Here is an 11,558-nt window from a genome sequence, read left to right on the forward strand (position 1 = left end):
TGCCCCTATCCGGAATCCTTTTTTTCTACCCAAAATACCCTTATCTTGTCTCCTTTCCACCTTTTTCTCTGCTTCTCTGTCTTTGTGGACAGTGACCAATATCAAAGGAGAAGAAAAATCAGAAGGGAAGAAGAAGAAGATGAAGAAAACAGATGGAGAAGCTGAAAATAATTGGGGAATGGGGTGTGGTGCGGTCTTCACGAGAAAGAAAAAACAATTGGCGGATGGGGTGCAGTTTGGGCTTCAGGGGAAAGAAAAATAATTTAGGAATGAGGACCGCACCACATTAGTATACTTTCGTCTGATACCAAATGGGGCGGAACTAACAACAGGCGGCAAAGCCGGCCATAGAATATAAAGTGCGGAAGTAAAACATAAAATAGCAGCAGGCGGCATAGCCGTCCATAGAATTTAAAGTGCGGAAATAAAACATATAAAAACAGAGTAGCATATCAAAATAATGAATTAAACGTAATGATGCAAATATATTTGGAAAATAAGTTTTATTGAAAACTTACTGCAATGCAGATTACAAACAGGTATTGCCTAATGGCAGATGAAACAAATAAACACGATGGAACTCGTAGGCATCCTGAATAATATATGTATTACAAGTGTTTGGAATATAATCTCAGAGAGATGTATTCTTGAACTGGAAAACTTGAGTTAAAAACTCATATCCTTCTTCTGAAGATGAATTTCTCTTTTATAGAGGGAGGAGAATGATTGAAGAATGCCCTTTTGATCCGGGAATCCCGCTGGCAAGAGAAGAAAGCTGGCAAAGCTGGCTGACTAATGATCCTCTACTGTGGAGTCACGTTGTTACTTTTACAAAAGCTGAATGAATAGTGAAGATGCTTTGATTCTTTTACAAAAGTTAAATGAATAGTGACTTTTTTGTTTTTCACTATTGTGAATAGTGACCTTTTTGTTTTTCACTATTGAAGAATAATGCCTTGTCTTTTGCGGAAGAGATGATAGCAGCTACTGCTGATGATGTTGTTGGGCTGACACAATCACATGGGCAAAAATGCAGTTCAATAATCAAACGGATCTTGAGCATCTTGAAGGTCCACTTGATCAGCCCAATTGGCGGGAGGCTGAAACCCTGCATCAGAAGCGTCAGAGTCCGAGTCGGAACCTTTCTTTTTCTGTAACCTTGCTGCTTCAGCCATGAGCTGTTGAGCCAAGTCCAGAAGCTGCGATGACTTATCTGAATTCTCCTTTTTCTTTGAGCTGGAGGACTTAGAAGGTTTTCCTTTGAGGGAAGATGACGGACTAATGTCTGATAGGGATTGAATCGACTCCTGGGTTTTTAGCAACTCAGGAAATTGCTGATGAACTGGCAAAGCTTGTGAGGACGAAGTTGAAACTTTGATTGGCAGTGCCTGAGAAGATGCCAGGGGAAATTCCACTTTTACAAGATCAATAATTTTTTGGTGGTTGAATTTATCCCACCATTTTACCCATCGGGTTCTGTAAATACCACCAGTGTCCACTTCAAAGTTCCATTTGAGAATCCATGGGATCTTGTACTTGGCCATGAGCAGTGAAAAAATAGTAACTCTGTTGTCGAAACGATTTCTGTCAAAACTGGGCTGGAAGTTGTTTGTGAGTACATGACGAAGGTCATCTGGAATGATAGAAGAGCTTGGGCCATGGGAAGCCCACCAATCTGGAAACCATGCAGGGAACCGCAATCTGAAATTCTTATCAAAAGTTATGAACCATGAATGACTAAAGTCTTCTGTCTGGTGGAGAAAAATGTTGGTCCATGCTTGGATATAATCATAGTAATTGTAATGATTGTTTGGGATGAGAACATCTGAGTATGAATGGGTTTTGTGTGATAAAAGGGAATTCCCCATTCGAGTTCGGTAAGGAATTTTCCAATATGGAGTGAATGATACAATATTTTGTTTTGGTGAGTGGTACTGTAAATTGGCTTAATAGCAATGCTTTCTGTTTCTGAAAGGATAGCCTGATAATATTTTAGGCTTTTATAGGATTCAGTTGGTAAGAAATGAAAATTTGGTGGAAGGAGTAATTTGGCAATGCGCTCTGGGGGTTGGTTTTTGTCAATGTGAAGAGGGATGCTAAAAAGCTTTTCTGAATTGGGATTTTGGACATATGGAGATGTTTTAGCATAACTAGGTGTTTTAGGTTGTGAAGGTGCTGGAGAACGGACTGAAGAGTAGGGATCATATGGGGTGGCTAAGGCCGTTTGGTAATTTGGTCGGATATTTCCTACTGTTGATCCTAAGGGAGTGAATCTGTTTGTAATGGCGAGGGCCGATGAAGAGTCGGGAATAGACTCTTGTTTTACTGGTGCTGGGGTTTGGGTAAGGGTGGCTGGGAGCCTTCGTTGCTGAGTAGGATTAGTACCCATTCTTCCCCTGCAAAAATTCTCTGGTTAGAAAATCTGGTATGCAATTTTGGCTGCCTTTAATGTATTCAATTTCAAAATCAAAAATACTTAATATGACTTGCCAGCGTGCAAAAATTTATTTTGATGCAATGTTTTGAACATCTTTTTGTAAAACATGTTTTGCAGATTTGCAATCAACACGAACTAAAAATTTTTGATTTAATAAATCATCTTGGAATTTGCTAATGCATAATACAATTGATAAAATCTCCTTTTTAATAGTACTATAGTTGCTTTGAGCTGGATTCCAAATTCCTGAATGGAAACGAACAATTTGTTCAGGAGATTCGGAAGAAGTTTTCTGTTTGAGGATACCTCTATAACCGATATCGGATGCGTCGGTTTCGACTATTTTGAGAGAGTCGGGAGTTGGAATGCCAAGGCAAGGCAAAGTCTTGACATGATTTTTTATCTGTTTAACAATGGAAGTATGATTTTGAGACCATGATGGAGGATTCTCCTTGAGACGATCAAACAAAGGTTTACATTGTTGACGAAAATGAGGATAAAATTCTGAAACATAATTGAGAGATCCAAAGAATCTTTGAAGCTGGGTTTTATCAATAATTTGATCTGGAAATTTATCAGCAAACTGGATGACTCGATCAATTGGTTGGATGGTAGACCTGTAAATATGGTAACCTAAAAATCTAACTTTGGTTTGAAATAACTTAATCTTAGATGCCGAAACAACTAACCCATTGGACCTAATGATCCTAACAAATGCATGCAAATGCTTCCAATGCTCATCTATTGATTTTGAGAAAATTAATACATCATCAATATAAACAATCGAAAAATGGCTGTATTGATTAAAAATTTCATTCATGATATTTTGAAATTCACTTGGTGCATTTTTCAAGCCGAAATGCATTACATTCCACTCATAATGTCCGAAAGGAGTTACAAAAGCAGTTTTGTATTTATCAGATTCATGAATTTGAATTTGCCAAAAGCCTGATTTCATATCAAATTTAGAAAAAACAGTGGCCTGAGAAAGTCTCTTTATCAAATCTCTTTTGTTAGGAATTGGATATCGGATCCATTCTAAAACATCATTCAATGGTTTGTAGTTGATAACCAGTCGTGGAGCGCCGCGTTCTAATTCTGCGTTTTTCTGGACATAAAAAGCAGGGCAAGACCATGGAGATTTGCTTTTACGGATAATTCTTTTTTCTAAAAGTTGATTAATTTCAGTTTTACAAAACTCTAAAACTTCTTGATTCATTTGAATCGGTCGTGCTTTTGTGGGGATTTTTGACTCAATAAAATCTTTAACATAAACTACAATATGTTGTTTTCTGTGCCAAAAAGCATTTGGAAGATCGGAACAAATTTCTTTAGTAAGCTTATCAGAAAACTGTCGAATAGAATCTAATAAAGATTTGTTTGTTAATTGTTTTTCAATTCTTTTGTGAAGAATTTCTTCTTGTAAAAAAGCAATTTGTTGGGATTTTGCAGTAATCTGGTTGAGAGTTTTTGAAACACTATCTTTTTGAAGTTGTTTTAACTTTTTAAGATCTGTTTCCATGCAAAATTCAAAAGTAATTTTTTGGCCAAAAACCTTGGTAGAAATACAGTTATGATGAACCTTGAAAGGATAAATTAATGCAATGAAAGGGAGTCCCAAAATGACTCGATCAGAAATATTCTTGATCAAAACAAATGGAGTTTTAAAACAAATATTTTGTTGACAAACGTGAGCTTTGGGAATTTCGTATTTTAACTTCATCGGGGATTGGTTTGCTGCACTAAGTGTTTCCGTAGACTTGTGAAAATATTTAGTAGGTATTAATCCTTCTTGAATGCAATTTAGATCTGCACCTGAATCAATTAAAGCGATGGTTTCTAAATGAAAATCTTCGATTACTATCGTAACTTTAGAATACCATTTTCGAATTCTTATTTTGTCTAAAAGACTTAAAACAAGTTCTTTTGAAGAAGAAGATTTAGCTGAGTGAGCGTCGAAATCGGAATTTGAAGAAGAACCATTTTGTTCTTGGACGAGTTCTTGCGTACGTACTCTACTGAGTTGTGAACGAATTTCGGTATTTTCGGATTTTAAAAACTTAATTTCCGATTTGATTTGATTAACTTCTTTTTGCAGATCTTTGAGGGTGATCTCCTTTTTGGGTTTATTAAAACGTTCCAAAGTGGTACTGAGAGAAATCTTTTGAGAAGAAGTTTGACTAGTGCCAGGTTCATGAGAAGAAATCAAATTTTTGAGTTTTTTCAAATAAAAAGATTTTAAATCAGGGTCATCGACTTTACTAATTAATTCCATTAAAAACTCTTCTTGTTCTTCTTGCTTATTAAGCACTGAAATTTTATTACAACAAGTGTCCGTGCACCCAAACTTAATGTTTGGCGAGGAGACGTCGCTAGAACTGCTAGAGTCGGAGACGGAAAAATCGGGGTTTTTATCAGATTGACTAGAGTCGGTGTTTCTAATTTCTAAAGCCTAGATAAGTTGAACTTTCTCTTCTTCAGAGATTTTTAGTAGGTTAATAACCTTTTTAACCTTGCATTCATTTGCATAATGACCAAATTTACCACACTTGTAACACTTTCCCTTTTTATTTTGAAAATCCTTTTTAGACTTTCGAAAAGGTTTTTTGTTTGAAGATGGTTTTTCATAAAATTTATTTGTTTGAAAAGGTTTGTTGGAAGATCTTTTGTTTTTATAAAATCTGGGTTGATGTTTAGAAAACTTGCTGGTTTGTTGGGCTTTTTTCTTTTTACTCGAAGGAGCGATTGGAGGTAAACTATATTGTTCACAAAATGTTCCAAGTTCGTATTTAGCAATAGATTTATCTTTATGAACTTGTTTTGAAATCTTCATGTCGATAAACATTTTCAATCCTTCCTTTTGAATAACATTAACTATGTTACCATAAGTAAGGGTATGATAAGGTATGACACCTTCTTCATTTACTAAAACATTTCGAATTTTGTGAGCAAAAAGATTTGGTAAACCATTGATAAAATTTTCTTTCCAAAAAGGTTGATTACTATCTTCCTGAAGCATAACTCTGGATATGAAAACATCTTTATACCATCTGAAATCACTTAAGGTTGGACACCTTAAATTACTCAGTTGGTCATGAATACGCGTAGTAACGTTGCTGGGTGTTCCTATAAAGTGTTCTATAATCGTATAAAGTAAAGTATTTACTCCGTCGGGTATTCCCTGTCCTATCATTTCGTCAAAAATGGGAAATCCTTCCTTATCTTTTTTGACCGCAAAGCGTATTTTATCTCTGGACTGAGAAGTTAAGTGCTTCTCCCACCAAGAATGAAGCATTCCAGTGAAACCAGTGACGAGAAGATCAACGATTTGTGTTTGTGTAAAATTGTGATTTGAAATGTAGCTATTAGCAACCATGGACATGTGTTGAAGTTTGTTCAAAAGTTCTTGTTCGGATAAGCCATCTATGTTCCACTCATAAAGTTTGTCGGCCGAAACTGAAAATTGATTTTGAATATTTCGTTCTTTAAATTGAAGGCCAGGAGGAGTTGGCCTGGGATACCAGTTTTTTGTGAGAGAAGTAGGGTTGACCGGATGAGTACGAATACGTTTTAAATCAAGAGTTGGTTGAAGATCAATGTTGTGAAAAGCATTTTCAATATTTTGAATAGCAGAACTAGTTTCCGTGTCCTGAGAAGAATCTGGATCAGATGTGTTTTCTTCTTCGACATAAACATCATTGTTTTGCAAAACACTAACAACTTTCTCTTTTTTGAGCTCAGTGAGCATATGATCAATTTTTTATAAAGTAGTCATGGATTTTAAAGCAGTGGAACTTGAAGCAGTATCAGTAAAATTTACCAAAGGTTTTTCTTTTTGAGAAGATTTTGGTTGAGACAATTTGTCGATTTTGGTTTCAATTTTGTCTAACTGTTTTCCAATAGTATGAAGACTTTGGTTTGTAAAATTATTCTGTTCAATGACAGATTTAAAACCAGAATCTTCTTTTGGAATTTTGAAAGGAGTTGCGGGAATGTTGGTATTACCAGTGGAAATCAAAATAGTTTCTTTGGGAGGATGACTAGAAGAAATCAAAGTTTTGTCTTCCTTAACCCAATTTTCTTTGGTAACAACCGTAACTTTATTTTTGGTTTCATAATGTTTTTCAATGAAATCAAAGAAAGATATTTCAAATTGGTATTGTTCTACAAAAGCTTTCCATTCGGCATATATGGCTAGCTTTTCTTCATCACAATACTTTTTTCTAAAAATATTTCTTCTGGGAATATTTTCCTCAGAAGCGATGTTTGCTTTAAGCTTCCTCCATCGGATTTTATGTGGTTTGTTTAAAACAAGTAATTGGTGATTCACCGATGTTGTTTCAAAATCAGAAGGAGTTGGAGAAGTAGGTTCTTCTTGGTTTGGAGGATGATAAACAGGATGTGCAACTTGTGAAGAAGTGTCGACAGACTTTAATTTGAGTAAATCATTGACTAGATCTTGTTGTGCAGCTTCCTGCTCTTTTAACTTTTTGTTTACTAAAGATTTGATCAAATCTTGATCTCGACCCAGTCTATCGGTTGACGTGGATCCAGAAAAAGACTGTCTGCTAGGAGTAAAAGATTTGTGTGACAAAACTGATTCACAAGATTTTCTTGCTGGACGATCAAAATTGATTTTAACTGTGCCATCAAAATATTGTTCAATGTTGTCGAGATTAACAAGACTGTTTTGGACGGAAACCGGCTTACTTTCATTAATTAAACACCAATCTGAGGGGAGACTGATGTCTGACCACCTAATGGTTCTTGGTACTCTTATGTTTGCGCTTTCTTGGGTTGTTTGGATTAAAAGAGTGTGGTCGCGAGGACTTTTGTTCAAAGCTTGAAAATTCATGTTTGTGCCAGTGACTTTGTAATAAATTCTAAAAATAAGTGCCAAAGGTTGTGTTCCTTCCAGGACTTGGTACCCGGAGGTTTTGATATTAAGAGTAAGAGCTTTTAAAACATGTGGATCTGAAAGACTTATTGTGAGATTGGGAAAACAATCAAAATGGATAGGTCCGTTATAAAGACTTGATTCAATCATTCCAAGAATACTATCGTTAAAATCAGTAAATCGGGCGTCACGAAGACATAAAAGAATAGACGTATTAAGACCTTTTCGTGTTAAAGGTTTAACCGCGATTTGAACTAAACCAATGTGAAGATAATTATGACCGTTTTTGCGATGCGCTTTGATTTGTTCTGGAGAAAATAATTGACAAGTCTCATGCTCTTTGCTAAGAGCATAAGCCTTCTCAACTGTTTTGACGTGATGTTCGGATTTAAAAGAGGTCAAAAACCATTTTTTCTTGTAAATATTTTGGGTTGAAACTTTTGGAATGTTCCAGTCGGAAAAATCAATACTTTCGTCTGTTTGAAAATCCAGTTTTTGTTCTTCATTGACAATGTCAGGTATAGTTCATAAGTTGGATCTAGAGCTAGTGCTGACCATTGAACTAGATCTAAATAATATATTCATGAAATGCACAAAACAAGTATACTATATGCAATTCTTGATTCCGTCTTTCTTGAGGAATTAAAAATCCACCTCTCACAAAGAATTCAAGTCCTCCAAAATGAGGAGCGGAATTCTTTCTTTATTTATTTTTATTTTTTTTAGCCCCACTTTTGTTTCGATTCGTACATGGTAAGTAAACATAAGAACACTGATCGAAATCTAACTCCAATTTTGATTTTGATTACAAATATTTAAATACGCCACAAGAGTAATGGGATCATATACTCGAATGGTGGACATTTACATTGCGATGCACATTGGATAAAACTTAGTATTCATACTGTACACGATTCACTCCAATCAAATTTTGGGAACTTTAACGAAAAGCTTCCGGTACTGTTCATTTTAACGAAAAACCATATTTTTACATTAAAAAGTCAATTCTGGTACTATTCACTTTATCATTTATTTTGTTCTTATCGTTAAAATTCAAAATTTTCAAGCCATTTTTATTAGTTTTTCTTTAAATTTTATGTGAACGATTGTGCTTAACATTTCCAATCGACAAACAAACATAAATTAACATTAACTTTTTTGCCAGCAGTTCAGTAATAAAAATCTCCTCCCGCTGTGTAATCGATGCATGTTTGCCAAATGAGAGGTTGGAGAGCCACTTTCACTGCCAGATGATGCTTAATAATTCTCCACAATTAGAGCGACGTAGGGTGTATGGTGGGTTCATTCCTACAAATTCCAGAGCTAGGGATACATTTTGCACACGAAGTAATTAATCCTCCGGAGTCACTCAAACAAGAGCAACGCATGCATGCAATTAATCAAAATTCTAGGGTTTGGAAAAATAAAGATTCTTCATCTTAACCAGGACCAACTGGTTTTTTTGGTATTATACACATGGGTTGGTGAGAGTAGTCAGTACTTTACAACTAACATATTGGATGAGATTAATTGATCAAATTTGTCAATCATATAATATAATATATATGCATGTAGAATTATAAGAATAGTGTAACTGTATTAATGTCACAAGGTACATATATATAAGTTTATGATTTGACGCGCAAGTAATTCACAGTCCCACGTGGATTACAAAATCTAGTCCTATAGAATTCTAATTGGATTCTTCTACGCTAACATTCCTCTGCAAACTTGTCAGCCTTGAAAAATCGAGTTTTGGATCGAAGTAGTAGAAAGCAAGGCTTCAGAAGGCCCTTGATGAGAATGTTCGCTGGTTGAACAACCATGGATCTAACATGGACATAGTGGTCATGTTATTGGATCGTATATTGGGCTATGTAGGTTTTAGAGGCTTCCTATTCAACAATTAACTCCTGATTAGGTACTGAGGTGATTCTGAAAAAAGCTGATATAAAAAAAAGTTGAGAGCTGTTTTTGTGTTTGGTAAACATTCAGCTTCAGCTTTTTTTTTTTTCACAGTTTTGGATGAAAAAAAACCAAAAACAAGAAGCTGCAAAACTTAGCTTTGAAAAACTAACTTTTTTTCACATCTGTTTTACATAAAAGTTTACCAAATACTATAATACTGTTTTTTTTTTCAAAAGCACTTTTACAAAAATGTTTACCAAACACTCTGCTGCTTTATTTCACATCTGCTTATTCTCACAGCACAACAGAAGCAATTTTTTTTCAAAGCACAGCAATACCAAACCACCCTAAGTGGAAGCAGCAAGAGCCTTTCCACTCCATGCAATTACCCTATCAATTGGGTAATTTCAATCCCCCAAAACCAACACAATCATCTCCAGCCCACAACACATCAGCTGCGGCCGTCGGATCACGACCCCGTGTACGGACCCATCGCCGGCGATCGCAAAGTTGCCGACGGAAGAAAACTCGTTTTTCGTCGGGGGAGGAGGAGGAGGAGGAGGAGGAAGAACGAATTCGCAGGTGGTTGGTGACGCGGCTCTGCCTAAGTCGAAGGCTATGAACTTGCTACATGTCGTGGTGGAAGGGCGTGGTGCACTCTGTTTGCGGGATTGCTAACGTACAGTTTCAATCAAGTATTTGAATAAGCAAACCTGTACAAACTAGTACATAATGAACGGGTTTAGAGGAAGGAAGAAGTTTCGAGAGAGTGGGCGGTTGAGAGAGAGAGGTAGAGGTTTAGATTTTTTTTTTCAATAATAAGAATAACTAATTTAACAAATTTATCGTTTGATAAAAAAAATTTATTAATTTTTTAAAATATTATTTTAATACTGATTGTTCGGGCAATTTATTTTATAAGATGAAGATGTAATTACTATTCACTAAGACAAGAATTGCCTTTGCCCAATTGACAATTGATGGAACAATTATAGACTTAGTGCGGTGAACTTTCTCTAAGGTCCTCATTTAGAGGAGTGCGGTGAACTTTCTCTAAGGTCCTCATTTAGAGGACCTGTGAGTTCTTCTTTCTAACGAACCCTTATATTGATTTAAGGGTAGATTGATCTAAGGCTTACATTATCCTTGTTATACCTGAACAAAATATATATAGCAAATGAAATAAACTAACCAAAAATTAAAAAAAAGGAATCACTTCTACCAAGAATGCAAATCGTCTCATCTTCTTCCCATGCCCTCTCTCCCCTGCATCCCTTCCTCTCTCTTTGTGAGATTTTATTTTTCTTTTTGCATATGAAAAAGGGGATAGGACATGATTCGGATTTCTCGTAGTCCTCTGAAAATTTGATTTCTCCTTCAAGATTTGTAATCAAATTGTGCCCAATGGCTTTGTAATCATAAGAAGGAGAGAATGATGCACATCAACACAATCATCCTTTTGCCTATTTGAATTAGATCAAAGAGGCACAACAAACGTGGTGGTGGTCACTCTTTGATGTGAACTCAGCTATGTTAATACTTATCGGAAAAACATCAGGTGCAAATGTATGGCAAAATATGATTGTCTCCAAGAAATTTAGGGTTATCGATAACGCTTGCAAGGCCGCTCGTTTGGACTCGTCGGCAATGGCTAATCATCCAGTTTGGTTTAGAACCCAAATAATTATCTTTTTGTTTCCTCCTAATGTGATTAAAGGCTGGTTTGGTATTGCTATTCTTTGAAAAAAAAATTGCTTCTGATGTACTGTGAGAATAAGCAGTTGTAAAAAAAAATAGCAGAATGTTTGGTAAACTTTTTTGTAAAAGTGCTTTTGAAAAAAAAAAAAAATGCAGTATTATAGTGTTTGATAAACTTTTATGTAAAACAAATATGAAAAAAAGCTGGTTTTTCAAAGCTGAGTTTTGTAGCTTTGTGTTTTTGGTTTTTTTTCACCTGAAACTGTGAAAAAAAAGCTGAATCTGAATGTTTCCCAAATATAAAAAAGCTCCTAACTTTTTTTTATAGCCATTTTTTTTTTTTTTTTTTCAGAATCATTTGAGTACCAAACTAGAGTTAATGTATGTGATTTGGGCTCAAATCCCAATATTGATCTTGGAAGCCTAGTAGGTTGCTATCCTCCTAGAACCAGTACACATCACTACACCAAAGATACTCGACATATACGCAAGACAAGGAGCCACCATCCACATATAAAACAGGGAACACAACTTTGCACATGAGCAAAGAACTTGCGGATGCATTGTTCTTTAGCCTTGGAAACACCACCCCTAGAAAAGTTTCAACTTCTCCATACA

General features: G+C 35.6%; 1 pseudogene; it reads right to left on the reverse strand.

Annotated features, from left to right (window-relative positions):
• Window positions 1-1,037: 1,037 nt before the first annotated feature.
• LOC148691401 (uncharacterized) lies at window positions 1,038-2,389 on the reverse strand (annotated as a pseudogene).
• Between the last annotated feature and the right edge of the window lie 9,169 nt (window positions 2,390-11,558).

This window comes from Pyrus communis, chromosome 14 (genome assembly GCF_041283825.1).
Source record: "Pyrus communis isolate YQ-2024b chromosome 14, ASM4128382v1, whole genome shotgun sequence".
NCBI lineage: Eukaryota > Viridiplantae > Streptophyta > Magnoliopsida > Rosales > Rosaceae > Pyrus > Pyrus communis.